Raw genomic sequence first — 13,059 nt, 5'->3', positions numbered from 1 at the left:
TATAAACAAATTACACGCAAAATCATAATTGAAAAGGTTTTAAATCCAACTGGAGGAGCCAAATTTGGGTCTTGCCAAACCATCAACATTGAATGTTAGGACATTTTTACTGGGAAAAATCCACAGTGTACCCCTGCCTTTGGGACTTGGATTAGTAACTATAGAACAAACAACTGATTTCTTAGGTTGTGAGCACCACACATTAATGAGTCAAGTTCAAACATTTCTACTTGAATTCTTACAAGATTTTACATTGGTGTTGCCATTTGTATTTGTTATGTAATGATCAGTATATCATCCTTATAAGAAAAAACAAAAGCATAATTCACCATGCATAAAAAGGTTAAAAGTAAAAAAGATATTAAAAAAAATAAATAGTTAAGACATATTTCGATGGGTTTTACATAATTTTTTTTATAGATTTTACATGATATTGAATTATAATTGATTAATTGCATTAACTTAATTATAAGTGATATACTCACTTAGTTCCCAACCAAAACTAGGTAAGGACAACCCTAAGTTTGAATGGGACCAAATAGAAGAATTAGACATTAACCCATAATCATGATGAAAATTTAAGCATATGATTAAGTGTTCTAATCACAACTTTTTACATGAAAATTTTATCATTAATTTATTCTCCACATCATTTGTTTTAAAAAAATTAATCTATTGATACTATTATAGATGAAAAAGACATGATTGAGACTGTTGGAAAAAGAGTAGTTGGGACGTATTTGTTTGTAATTTACAAAATCGGGGCAGATGTGACCACAAGGTCCTGGAAGTTTTATCTTCCATTAACATCAAGAAGGCTTTGTATCGTATGAACAAGAAGAAAATGGACGAAAATGTCACTTGCATTTTGTTGTCATATTGGCATGTTGTGGGGGACCTAATTTGCTCCACTGTTGTAACACCCCTTCGAAATCCATGTTTTGTATGCTTCGTCCCTTTTGCTGTCCTCTTCTTTCTTATGAAGGGGTTTTGTAAATAACAGTACACATTCACCTTCACGTTTGCACTCATATATACATACATATATATATATATGCGTGCATGTGTGAATGTATTAATACAAACAATTATGTGTGTATCAATCAATTTTGTTCACGAACTTCTTTATCTTATCATAAGAATTATTAGTTATCAAAATGCATATATGAAATATAGGTAAAATTTGCGACCCCACCTTAGAGGATATTGTAAGGAAGGAAACTGGAGCATTTTTGAGGACGCATCGTTGGTGACAAACGTGTGATGAGTGATGATGTTGAAGTAGAAGACAGTTGATCCTTCAACTTTTTTGTTTTCTCAGGCAAACTAGAAATTTTATTAATGAAATCTGTTCATAAATAGGCTGGGATCCGAAGAACAAGATCAGAAGCATACATAACCACATAAAAATTGCAATGAAAATTATAAACATTTTATTGCATCAACGTATCTACCATCATATATAACAAACAACTCATATTTATCAACACTCATATTTATTTTACGTCGATTAAATATCAATTAAATTTTTATAATTTTATATTTAAATTAATTTTAAATCAGATGTCCGTCCAATAATTTACGACTTGATCATATATATATATATATATATATATATATAGATATACCAAATTATTTGTTACATACACATGCATGATACGATAACCACTTGATATTGCTTACAAATCCATCTGTGTAAGATTGAGTGTGGGTTTGGATTCCATAATACTTTTAGTGCAATGTAGTTGAACTCATTGTAATATTAATTGAATTCAAATATCAATTTTAATAATCATTCAATATAAATTTTTTTATAATTTTTTTTTAATTATAATTATAATAATTTTTTTAATCATAATTATAATAATTATTATTATTATTATTTTTAATTTCATTAAAATTAATCTTACGTTCATTCAAAAGGACAGATGAAAAAAAAAGGCATGAATAATGGACATGGATACAGAATTTTGCAGGGCCGTAGGTACTCCCATTGTTGTTTGGTCAAGCATGACAGTGGAGCAAATTGGTACAGTTGGGGACAACAGCATCACTGCAATTTGCACAATGGAAACAAGATGAAGTTTTGGCCCCAAATTATTGAATTCCAAAAGCTCCCGAACGGACCTGCAAGAGCAGCGCATCATTGGACGCTCGCTCTCGCTATCTAATGCACCTGGGGACCGGACCACTGCACCTTCAAAATCTACCCAAATTATAAAATCCACAAGACATTCTCAATTAGTAATTTTTTAATTTTAATAAAATTATTGGCCATTTAAAAATTATCTAATTATTCAAAGTTTAGATTTTTTTTTTGACATATAATGATACAATCTTAATCATTAGCTCATGTGCTTATTTTCTTAACAAGAGACAGTTATTTTTTATTATTTTATTTCTTTTTTTTTTGTTTTTTATATTCACAAGTGTCAAATCCTATTTTATTTTATTTGACAATGAGTTAGATTTTTTTTTTGAATGGGGTATCTAATTGAGGTGCATGTGGACCCATTTAAGTGACCAAATGTCAATAGAATTTGTTGAATGGTCTTATTAGCTAGATAGCATTACTATTATTCCAACTTGTTCAATATTTGTTCAATAGTCCATGAAACAAAGTCAAAATTTTCTAGTCTAATAATTTGACAACTTAATCAACTTTGAATTTTTCCATCCAAATTGGCCATATATTTCACCAACATATATATATATATATATATGAATATGATTCATTGTATTTTATTTTGAATATATGATAAACATCATAATATAGTCTGCGCATTTGACTCGATGATGGACGAATAAATTTATATTTAATAAGTTTGATTTAAATTGAATTTTTTTAATCAAAAAAAAAAAACCCTCAATATATTAAGATTTAATTTGAGTTATTGCAAGTTAAAGCACATGATGAATATGAAGATTCCTAAAATTTTATTTGGGTAATTTGTTTTGAGCTAGAGTGATTGCATGGAGCTATGGATCAAATTTTGGCTGATTCTTTGAGTTTTTTTTGTGGGTGCAAACAAAAATGAAGAGAGAGATCAATTAATTAGGTAAAGAATCCATGCAAGCAATCTAAAAGGATTGCAATTAGGGGCAGGTGGATGAGTGATTTTGACTAGATAAAAGCAAATACGGTAATTTCAAATATAATATGATAATGCAAAAATGATATGAAAAGAATAAAAAAATAATACGGTTTAAAATTTTAATAAAATATATATATAAATTTTATAAAATTAAAAAAATATTTCATATTTTGATTAGATAAACATAAATATGGTAATTTAAATTATAATATGATAATACGAAAATGATATAAAAAATATGAAAATGATAAAGTTTAAAATTTTAATAAAAATTATATATAAATTTAACAAAATTAAAGAAATATATTTCATATTTTGATTAGATAAACACAAATATAATAATTTAAAATATAATACGATGATACGAAAATTATATAAAAAGAATATGTAATTGATAAAGTTTAAAATTTTAATAAAATTATATATAAGTTTAAAAAAATTAATATATATATTATATTTTGATTAAATAAAAATAAATATGATAATTTAAAATATAATACGATGATATAAAAAATATAAAAATAATAAAATTTAAAATTTTATTAAAAATTATATATATTTAATAAAATTAAAAAAAATTCATATTTTGATGTAAAACTAAATGTAACATATAATTTTTATAAAATATAACACAAATATATAAATTATTAATATTTTATATTATATAATTAATAAATTATCAAATATAAATAGAGTCTAGACTAAGGGGTGGGGCTCATGGAGCCGTATGATGTTTGACAGGTGGGATCAATGGGTGGGGGCCTAAGGCTGTGCGGATGTCCTCTCTCCAACCGACTGGGCCTGAAGGACTGAGCCCGAATCATAACCTAGAAGGGTACGAATCAACAAGCCTCAGCCAAAACCTTTTTTTTTTGAATCTTACTTGTGGGACCGAGGAAAAATGTTCGAGAAAACTTAAAATCAAATTCGACATCGGTTTGATTTAAATTAATTTTTTATTCGGTTCAATTTTAATTTAAATATTATTATATTTTAGTTCCATTTAGATTAATTTTTTAATTATAAATAAAAAATAAAAATATTTGAATCAAATTATATTTTATTTATATTTTATCCTTAAATTTATTAAAACATATTAAAAATAAAACAAAATTAAGTCTCAAAAATAAATAAATTAAACTAAATTGATAAATTTTAATTTAAATTCAAATCAAAATTTTAAAATTTAAAATATTATATATTAATTAAAAATAAATGGGTAGCTATGCCTATTACTACTATTTTTTATTTAATAATTATTAGATAATATCTATTTATTTGTAAGTCGTAAGTTTTCAAATTTTGAAATCTTACAAAGAGAAAAAAAAAAAAAAAGAGAGGATCAGAAGAGCTCAGTGGGAGGGTGCCCCCCTCCCCCACCTTCCCATGTGCATGTTATCATGTTTCCCGTCGAGATAGATCAAATTTCACAAAATTTTCACTTGATTTTTGTACTCAATTTGATTTTCATTATTCAACCTTTCGGATTTGAACCGACACCTCTTCAATTTAAATGGTATTTTTATTTGATGTTTAATTTTTTTTCCTTTTTTTATTAAAATTTAAAATATGTATAACTTAACATATATTTTAAAGTTTACACTTTTACGCTGAAATATTATATATTATATATTTATTTTTATATTATATATAAATATAATAATAATATATATTATAATAATATTGTTGCTTCTTTTCGTTTCCTTTTCCTTGTTCGTACCTTTGTCCATAAACAAACAAACGGACCGTGCAATTTTGTTAGTGTTAAGTACATGGAAACAGGAAATAATGCATCGTTACCAAATGAAGCATTTTTGCGCAGGCAATTTCGACGTGGAAAATGTCCCTTTTGCACTACAGTCCCGAAGCCTAAACAATTTTCCTACTCTCAAATGTTCCATAGACAGCAAAATTTGAACATCACAGCTGATATCATCATGACAACCACCTTCAACTAAGTTACAATAGGTAGGTGAGGAAATGGGGATACAACTTTTGGGCTCCACAACTCATGCATCGATTATCACATCTTGGAACAGTTAAATTAAATTTAATAATTTATATATTTATATAATGTAAAATATTAAAATTTATATATTTATATTATATTTTATATAAAAATTATATATTATAATTTATATCAATATAAAAACATAAAATAATTTTTTTTAAATTTATATATAATCATTTTTATGTTTTATTATCATATTATATTCATGTTGTATCATCATATCATATTTTAAATTACGAAATTTAAGTTTTATAGATGAAAATTTTGGATTTGTCCCCATAGGGGGCCTAACACTTGGCCAAACAAGACAATCATTTTGCTTTTAATATTCCAATGGTTGAAGAACATGGAGAATGGAGGTAGACACTTGGAGATAACATACGTAGCCAAACATGGTCCTCGCGATTTGAGGGGGTGGTGCTATGTATTTATTTAGGGTTGCAGTGGGGATTTCATTTTCTTGTTATCGATTATATATATATATATATATATATATTTGCGATAAAGACTTTGATTGATATGTTTCTTTTCATTGCAATTGACATGGATTTTTAGTAAGCCCTTGTCACCTATTTGTTACATTGTGTTATAGACAGAGGTCCCCCATTGGGGAATTTAGTGTTGCTTTTGTGAAATTGCTTGAGTTTTTATGTGCTCAAATATAATTTGACAATTTGCTTCAACATGAGTGAGCATGTACTTCATACTTAATTTTTAGCCATACAGTAAAATTAATTAATTAGAGAAATATCTCATTTATGGGTTTTTTTTTTTAATGAAAAATTATTGATTTTTTTATAACGCCAAATGTTATAAATTGATGTAATAAAAAATGATAACTAGCTTACTTTAAGAAAAAAAAAAAAAGCAAAATCATTTCAAATTCATTTCCCCTCATCCATTTGAAAAGTATTTGAATAAGTTTTCTTGATATATTGACAAATTAAATATTCAAACTTTCTCTTATTGAAAGTTCCATCAAATATATAATTTTTTCAAAAACATTACCAATGGAGCAACGCAAACTTGCTTTAGCTTGAGAATGCTTACGTGCTTTTATTGACAATATTGGCCTGTAAATGAGCACCTGACGTGGTGCCATAAATGCAGTGCTTAATAATCAATGATGACATTAAAGCCTTTGAAGGTATTACCAACCGTAGCAATACTTAAAATTAGGTGATTGAATTTAAAATTTAATTCAATTGATTTATATAATTATTTTTAAAAAATAATATTTAATAAAATTAAAATTAAAATTATAATATTTTTAATTTTTATTTTTAGACTATAACCTTTGTTGTATACAAAAAAAAAAATAGCAATACTTTGTGAAATGATTAATTAATGTTAGTATTATATAATTCTATGTATTTGTCTGATTAATACACTAAAATTTAAATTCAATCTTATCATTTGAGTTAAGCTTTAAATAAGTTTATCTGTTAATACTAAATCCTATCTTATCATTTTAATTACGTTCGAATGAATTTATTCGTGTTTTATGTAAAAACTACATAGATGAGTAGGAATTAATTAATGATAAAATCAAAGAAACTTATATTATACTTAAAAATTTGTCAAGGCTATGATTGCACCACGTCAAGGCTTAACTGTGTGCTCTTAATTTTGTCACAAGAATGTCATTAAATGACTAATAATGGCTGGACTACATATGCCTATTGTTTGAGTTTGACTAATGAATTAATCACCGGAACTTGGTGTCAGGTTGGTGGTTTGGGTTGGGATCCAAGTTTTTAATTAAGAACAGTTGCATTTCAATATCTCAAAGACATATAAATATATATATTTTCATATTTATTAATATTATATTAATTGAATTTAAGATTTATTTTAATTCATTTATATAATTTTTTAAAATTAATATTTAATAATTTTAAATTTTAAATTTTAACATCGATAATTTTTTTAATAAAAAAAGGTTACCCCAATTAAATTCTCCATGAACTTTAGGTCAAAATCACTATTTTGAAACAACAATATTGCTCGCGAGGCATATGGCCTCCATGCCTCTTGTGCTATTGGTTTTGTAACAAGTAGGTGACCCTTAATAATGGTACCCTACCTTTTTTCCATTGGCCAAAAGCAAAATTAATGAAAGAAAATCAATGCGTATTCATAGTCAAATCTCACTCCCACCCTTTTTTTTTTTTTTAAAAAAATCTTATTCTCTTGTATTTGATTAAGTCGTATAATCACTAAATAATTTTAATAATAAATATAATTATTGAAATTTAAAGCGAAAACAAACATATAACATATATGAAAAATAATTCTCTCCCATCTCATAAAACTTATTAATTTTCGAAACTTCGGATTAAGTTTAAATTTCAAATTTAAATGGTTGACAAGTAGTAAAAATTATAAGATACATAATCAAGCTATTAGATGAGATGATATAAGGACAGTCTCAAATGTGTAAATCTTGGGTGGGTTAACAAGGATATATGATGTGATATTGGAGAGTAAACAAGTGGCACAATTAAGAGCAAGATTTATGGCATCCTTGTCGAATTCATTGATGGGGTTGAAATGTAATAGGGTTGGGACTCTAAGGATTGTGACCCAAAGTGGGGTTGGAGCAATATCAACTCAGCCTTCGGTGAGACCTAACCCCCATGGTGTCTTTTGAAAGAGTTCTTAAATTAAATTAAATGCAATGTCAATAAAAATAAATAATAAATTATATAATATCAAAATAAATTTTGAATATTTTTATTAATACAAAACACTTGTGCTTTAAGCAAATTTAAAGCTTAAATTTGGGCATACATATATTTTTTTTTATCTTGAATTATGATCACTTCTTCAAAAATATAATTACTCACATTTAACTTTGTTGCATAGTCATCTTCAAAAATTTTTTTTTTCATCTAAGTTATTGGCTGATTTAAATTAAATTTTGAATCAAAAAATAAAATTAATAAATTAAATGATTCAGAGGGTAATTAGGATAGACATATGGTAATCTTCTTAGGGGTTTAGATTGTAAAAGTTAAGTTCGCTAAGCAAGTGGTTTTGTGGTCCAAAAGAAATAATATACTAAAAAAAAAAATTCACGCATTATCATAAGTAAAATTTTTGTTTTGTCAATTCAACGTATATGTTTTATAAAATTGATCAAATTAAAAAAGATGAACGATAAAAAATCAAATGAGAATAATATGTGGATATTTTAATTAGTTTCATTTTTTTAATTTATCCAATAAAAAATACTAAAAACAAAAAATTAAAAAAGTGAAAAATTAAAAATTAAAAATGAGAAAAAAGCTCATAAAGGGTATTACATTGATACTTCATATTGAGTTTAAAATATTAATTTATAAAATTAAGTTAAAAAATAGCTTTATTAATATAACATATATAATTAAATAACAATAAAATATAAATTTTTATATATACTTTAAAATAACTCAAAACAAAGCATTCTAAATATGTTTATGACCCAAGCTCTTTTATTTTTTTTAAACTCAACCTATTTTAAAGTGTATTATTTGAAAACAAAATGATCAAGTACCCGTTTGACCCGTCTCAAAGTAAAATATGTATAATTTTTTTTTTAAAAAGAAAGAAAAATTAAATAGAAAAAATGATAAAAAAAGAAAAAAGAGACTAAAAGAAAAAAAATTTTTTTTGACATGTAACATATTCTTGATATTGGTGAGACAAAAAAATTTAATCAATATAAAATAAAAAATAATAAAAAATACACACAACGTACTCTTAGTTTCAAATAGATTCAATAAAAAATAAATTTAAAATCTTAAAAAAAATTGATAAAAATAGGTTCCACTTAAAAGTAAAATTAAAAAAAAATTATTAAACATAAAAAGATTGACAAAGAATAGAAAAAAAAATAAAGAAACAAAAAGAGAAAGAAAAAATAAAAAATAAAAAATAGAAAGAGGTGACTGGTGACTTAAATTTTAATAATTTACTGTTCATACATTACCAAAATTTAAGTGATGGATATGTTTTGAGTTTCATAATAGTTTGGGTTTGTAAAAGGACAATGATATCATCATTTTTACTTAAGTAGTTGTCGTACCAAAAAAAAATTAAATTTACATAGAAATCTCAATTTCTTTCTTTAAAATTTATTAAAATTTAAATTTTATTCATTAAAATTAATAGTACATTCTATTAATAGAATACAAAACTATTAAAATCTCAAATGTCCTTTACATATGAACTTGTTATCACCAAATTTTTTTTAATTATTTTTATTGTTTATAACTCTTGTAAGTTTCTTTTATTATAAAGAAGTTAGAGTGTATTTATTGTTTAATTAATTTTTGTATTTTTTTTGGGTATAAAAGAATATGTCACAATTTAAAGGTAAGGAAAGGAATTATATATATTAAAATTTGGATCCAAATATATTAAATATTTATTTTTTTAAAATAATTATATAAACAAATTTAATTAAATTTACAATTCAATTAAATTTTATAATTTTTGTCATCAATTTATGTATAACCTTCCAAATGGTTCTAACAATTTTAAACATACTGACAACACAATATAAATAATATATAAAAAATATAAAGATAATTGTTTAAAATTTTAAAATATATATTAAAAAAATTATTTTATATTTGATATATTTACATATTTTAAATATAAAATAACCTACGTGTCATTGAATGTCAGGACAGAGCAACTGCAATGGTACAGTAAACCAGGTAGTATTTGTTTTACAACCCACCAATTACATTACGCGACGTGGTTATACTAACACCAGGACGGGCCCAGCAGAGAAACTGGGGTGGCGGACAACTAGACAACCTGATTTTGTGGACATCAGTACCCTAACCTTTTTTATCCTCCACGTGTCCCATCCAACGGTCCCAATCTCTCTATCTGTACAGTACTGGATTTCCAAATCCCTCCCAACTTAATTTTCTCAAGGTCAATTTCGTACTTTCCTGTCCTATTCTACATACGCAATTTCGTTTCGTTAAAGGGTTAATTTGGTAATTTCGAGTATAATTTTGTTACTAGAAGATATGCAAAGGGATATTTGTCAAGACATGTTCAAAAACTCTCATGTGCTTCTTTATTTTTTTTTCTCTCGCAAACAAACTCTTCACTGACGTAATTTTTTTCTTGCAAAACGTCGCTGGAATCTGTGTATATATAAACTGACATAAATAAATCAGATTAAATCTCGAGTTTCCAACAAATTCGCTTCCATTTTTTGAGTGAAAATAGTTTTGAGTAATGCAAGACATCCACTCGATCGGAGTTGGCCGTATATTCGGCGGCGGCGGAGGAGGTGGGGACAGAAGGTTACGGCTGCACCACCACCACCAAAACCACCAAGCACTCAAGTGTCCGCGCTGCGACTCTCTCAACACAAAGTTCTGTTACTACAACAACTATAACCTCTCTCAGCCACGTCATTTCTGCAAGAGCTGCCGTCGTTACTGGACAAAAGGCGGCGTGCTCCGAAACGTCCCCGTCGGCGGTGGTTGCCGCAAAGCCAAGCGCTCGACAACCAAACCTACATCCGAAGCCACCTCCTCTGCACCGCCACGGCTACAGCATCAACAGCGTGATCAACGTAAAGAGAATTCTCGTTCTAGCAGTGAGAATTCGAGTCTTACTGCAGCCAATTCTAACGTCGCAGCAACAAATAACAACAACAGCAATAATAGTTCTGCTTGTGGGACTGCGGAGGCGCTATCGGCAGTAACATCTCACTCTAGCTTGATAAATGTAAGCGATTCGAAGTTTTATGAATACCCTAATAATTTAGGATTCGAGCCAGGATTGCTGGAACAAGGATCGGACGGCGGCATATTTTCGGAGATTGGGAGTTTTACGGGCTTGATTAGTTCGTCAAACAATGAAACGCTGCCGTTTGGTTTCGGTACGGTATTAAATGGGCAAGGAGTTGAGCAAGTACAGTCGCAGCAGCAGCAAAAGATGATGAGTATGAGAGGGGAGGAAATCACCGGGGGATTGGTTGATCAGATGCTGGAGGTTGAGCTATCAAATTTGCATAGTAGATCGGAGGGTGGAGGTTGTGGAGGATACGGACCGTTGGATTGGCAAGGGAGTGGAGATCAAGGGTTGTTTGATCTTCCTAACACTGTTGATCAGACGTATTGGAGTCAGTGCCAGTGGACTGATCAAGATCATCCTACCCTCTATATCCCGTAATTTATCTCTCAACTTTTTTTTGTTAAATTATTTATTAACTACAAAAATTAAAAAAAAAACAAAAACAAAAAAAAAAAGGAGAAAAAACTTCAAAAAAGCTTAGCTTAAGGTAAAGAAATTGAAGAGAGTTATAAGGGTATATGAATGTGACTGTTTCTTCTTGTGTAAATATTTTAATATTTAAGTTTTATTTTGATGATTTTGGAAAGTGTTTCCAGTTTGATCTTCCCGGTGTTCATGTGCAACTAACTTTGTTTTTAATTATTTTTTGGCTATTTTTCTGATGTATCTGGAATTAAATTAATCAAAATATAGAAAGTATAGAGTGGTTTGTTTTGTTTTGTTTTTGTTTTTTTTTTTTTTTTTTTCTGATTGAAAGTTTTATTTGTAGTTTTGTGCACGGTTATGAATTAATCATCACTAATGTCAGTTTCAATTATTTTTTTGAGAATATCTTAGTTTTAATTAATCAAATTAATTATATATTAGCTAAATAAATGATGAATTAGGGGTTTAGGTGAAGGTGAAATTGATTTTAATAGAATTAAAAATAATATTGATCGAATTATTAATTGTAAGATTAAAATCATTAATGAAAATATATCATTGAATGTAAATTAATAAAAATAATTGACTGTTACATTAAAAATAAATTATTATCATAATTAAAAATAATGATTTTTTTTCAATTTTACATTAGAAGAATAGATTATCGGAAGGTCTACCATTGGATCCTTCTCTAATTGGAATAAGAGGGGATGGTACAACTGCGTCATATGTGCGATGGAATTCAAACGGAGTTTTTAATATGACATTCAAAATAGCAACGCTTTTGGCTTGAAAATGTGCCGAGCCATCATTAAACCGGCGATGATGATTACAAAGCCGGAGTTGTTGATTTTGGTGAGGGAAATTATTCTATGTTATTTTATATTTAATAAATATATAATTTTTTATAATTTTATATATAAATTAAAATTTTTATTAATTATTAATTTATTTAAATTAAATGCTTAATAAATCATACATACAAAAAAAATGCTTGAGCGTACCACTACAGCTATTCCAAAATAAGAAGTCGGTTGGGAAGTTGATTTTCATTTTTGGTGGGTCCAGGAGTCCCATGTGCGATATGACTGCACGTGGCAGTTGAGAGACACCTGGGTCGGTTTGTCCTTCCCCTCTATCTCACCTTGGGGAGAAAATTTTTTAGTGCTCACCAGTCACCCCAGGGTAGATTGAAATGTAAAATGGCTATGGTGACGATCAAGATATGATGATGATGTGGCAGTCTCGGTACCCAATTAGGTGGGTGGTTACTGGTAAACTGATAATGGGTGGGTCCAGGGCATGTGCTGAAGCAGAAGTGGTCTCGAGTCTCATCCCCCATACGAGTCATGTATCCCACCATTTTCCAATGCCTTCGATTATCAGCACTGATTTTTCTGGGAAGTGAGTTCCGTTGTTTCTGATTTTTCAATGCCCTGTCCATCTCTCTATCTCTGGATGGATATGAATGATGATGATTGATGATGGAAAAGAATTTAGTATTTTTTCTGTATCATTGCTCAAATGTTTGGACCTTGTACTCTAGGGTAGGGTGGGGCAGTAGCGGTGGGGGTTTAACTTTGATGTGGTCCTTTTGGGGGATATTGATCTTTGCAACGTCAGGGATTGAGCGTTGGAGTGGTCCCTTTTGGCTGCAACAATGACATAATAAGTTTTCATCTTGATCTGTAGTTCTGGGTACAACCTTGAATAGGA

General features: G+C 28.0%; 1 pseudogene across 1 annotated transcript; it reads left to right on the top strand.

Moving 5' to 3' along the window:
- The first annotated feature begins 10,154 nt into the window (after window positions 1-10,154).
- LOC111317683 (dof zinc finger protein DOF5.4 pseudogene) lies at window positions 10,155-11,494 on the top strand (annotated as a pseudogene). Its single transcript, XR_016345254.1, has one exon. The product of XR_016345254.1 is annotated as a dof zinc finger protein DOF5.4 pseudogene (transcript).
- The last annotated feature ends 1,565 nt before the right edge of the window (window positions 11,495-13,059 follow it).

Source organism: Durio zibethinus, chromosome 9, assembly GCF_047325235.1.
Source record: "Durio zibethinus cultivar Kanyao isolate XHJ-2024 chromosome 9, ASM4732523v1, whole genome shotgun sequence".
Taxonomy (NCBI): Eukaryota; Viridiplantae; Streptophyta; class Magnoliopsida; order Malvales; family Malvaceae; genus Durio; species Durio zibethinus.
This window is presented reverse-complemented; position numbering and strand designations above follow the sequence as displayed.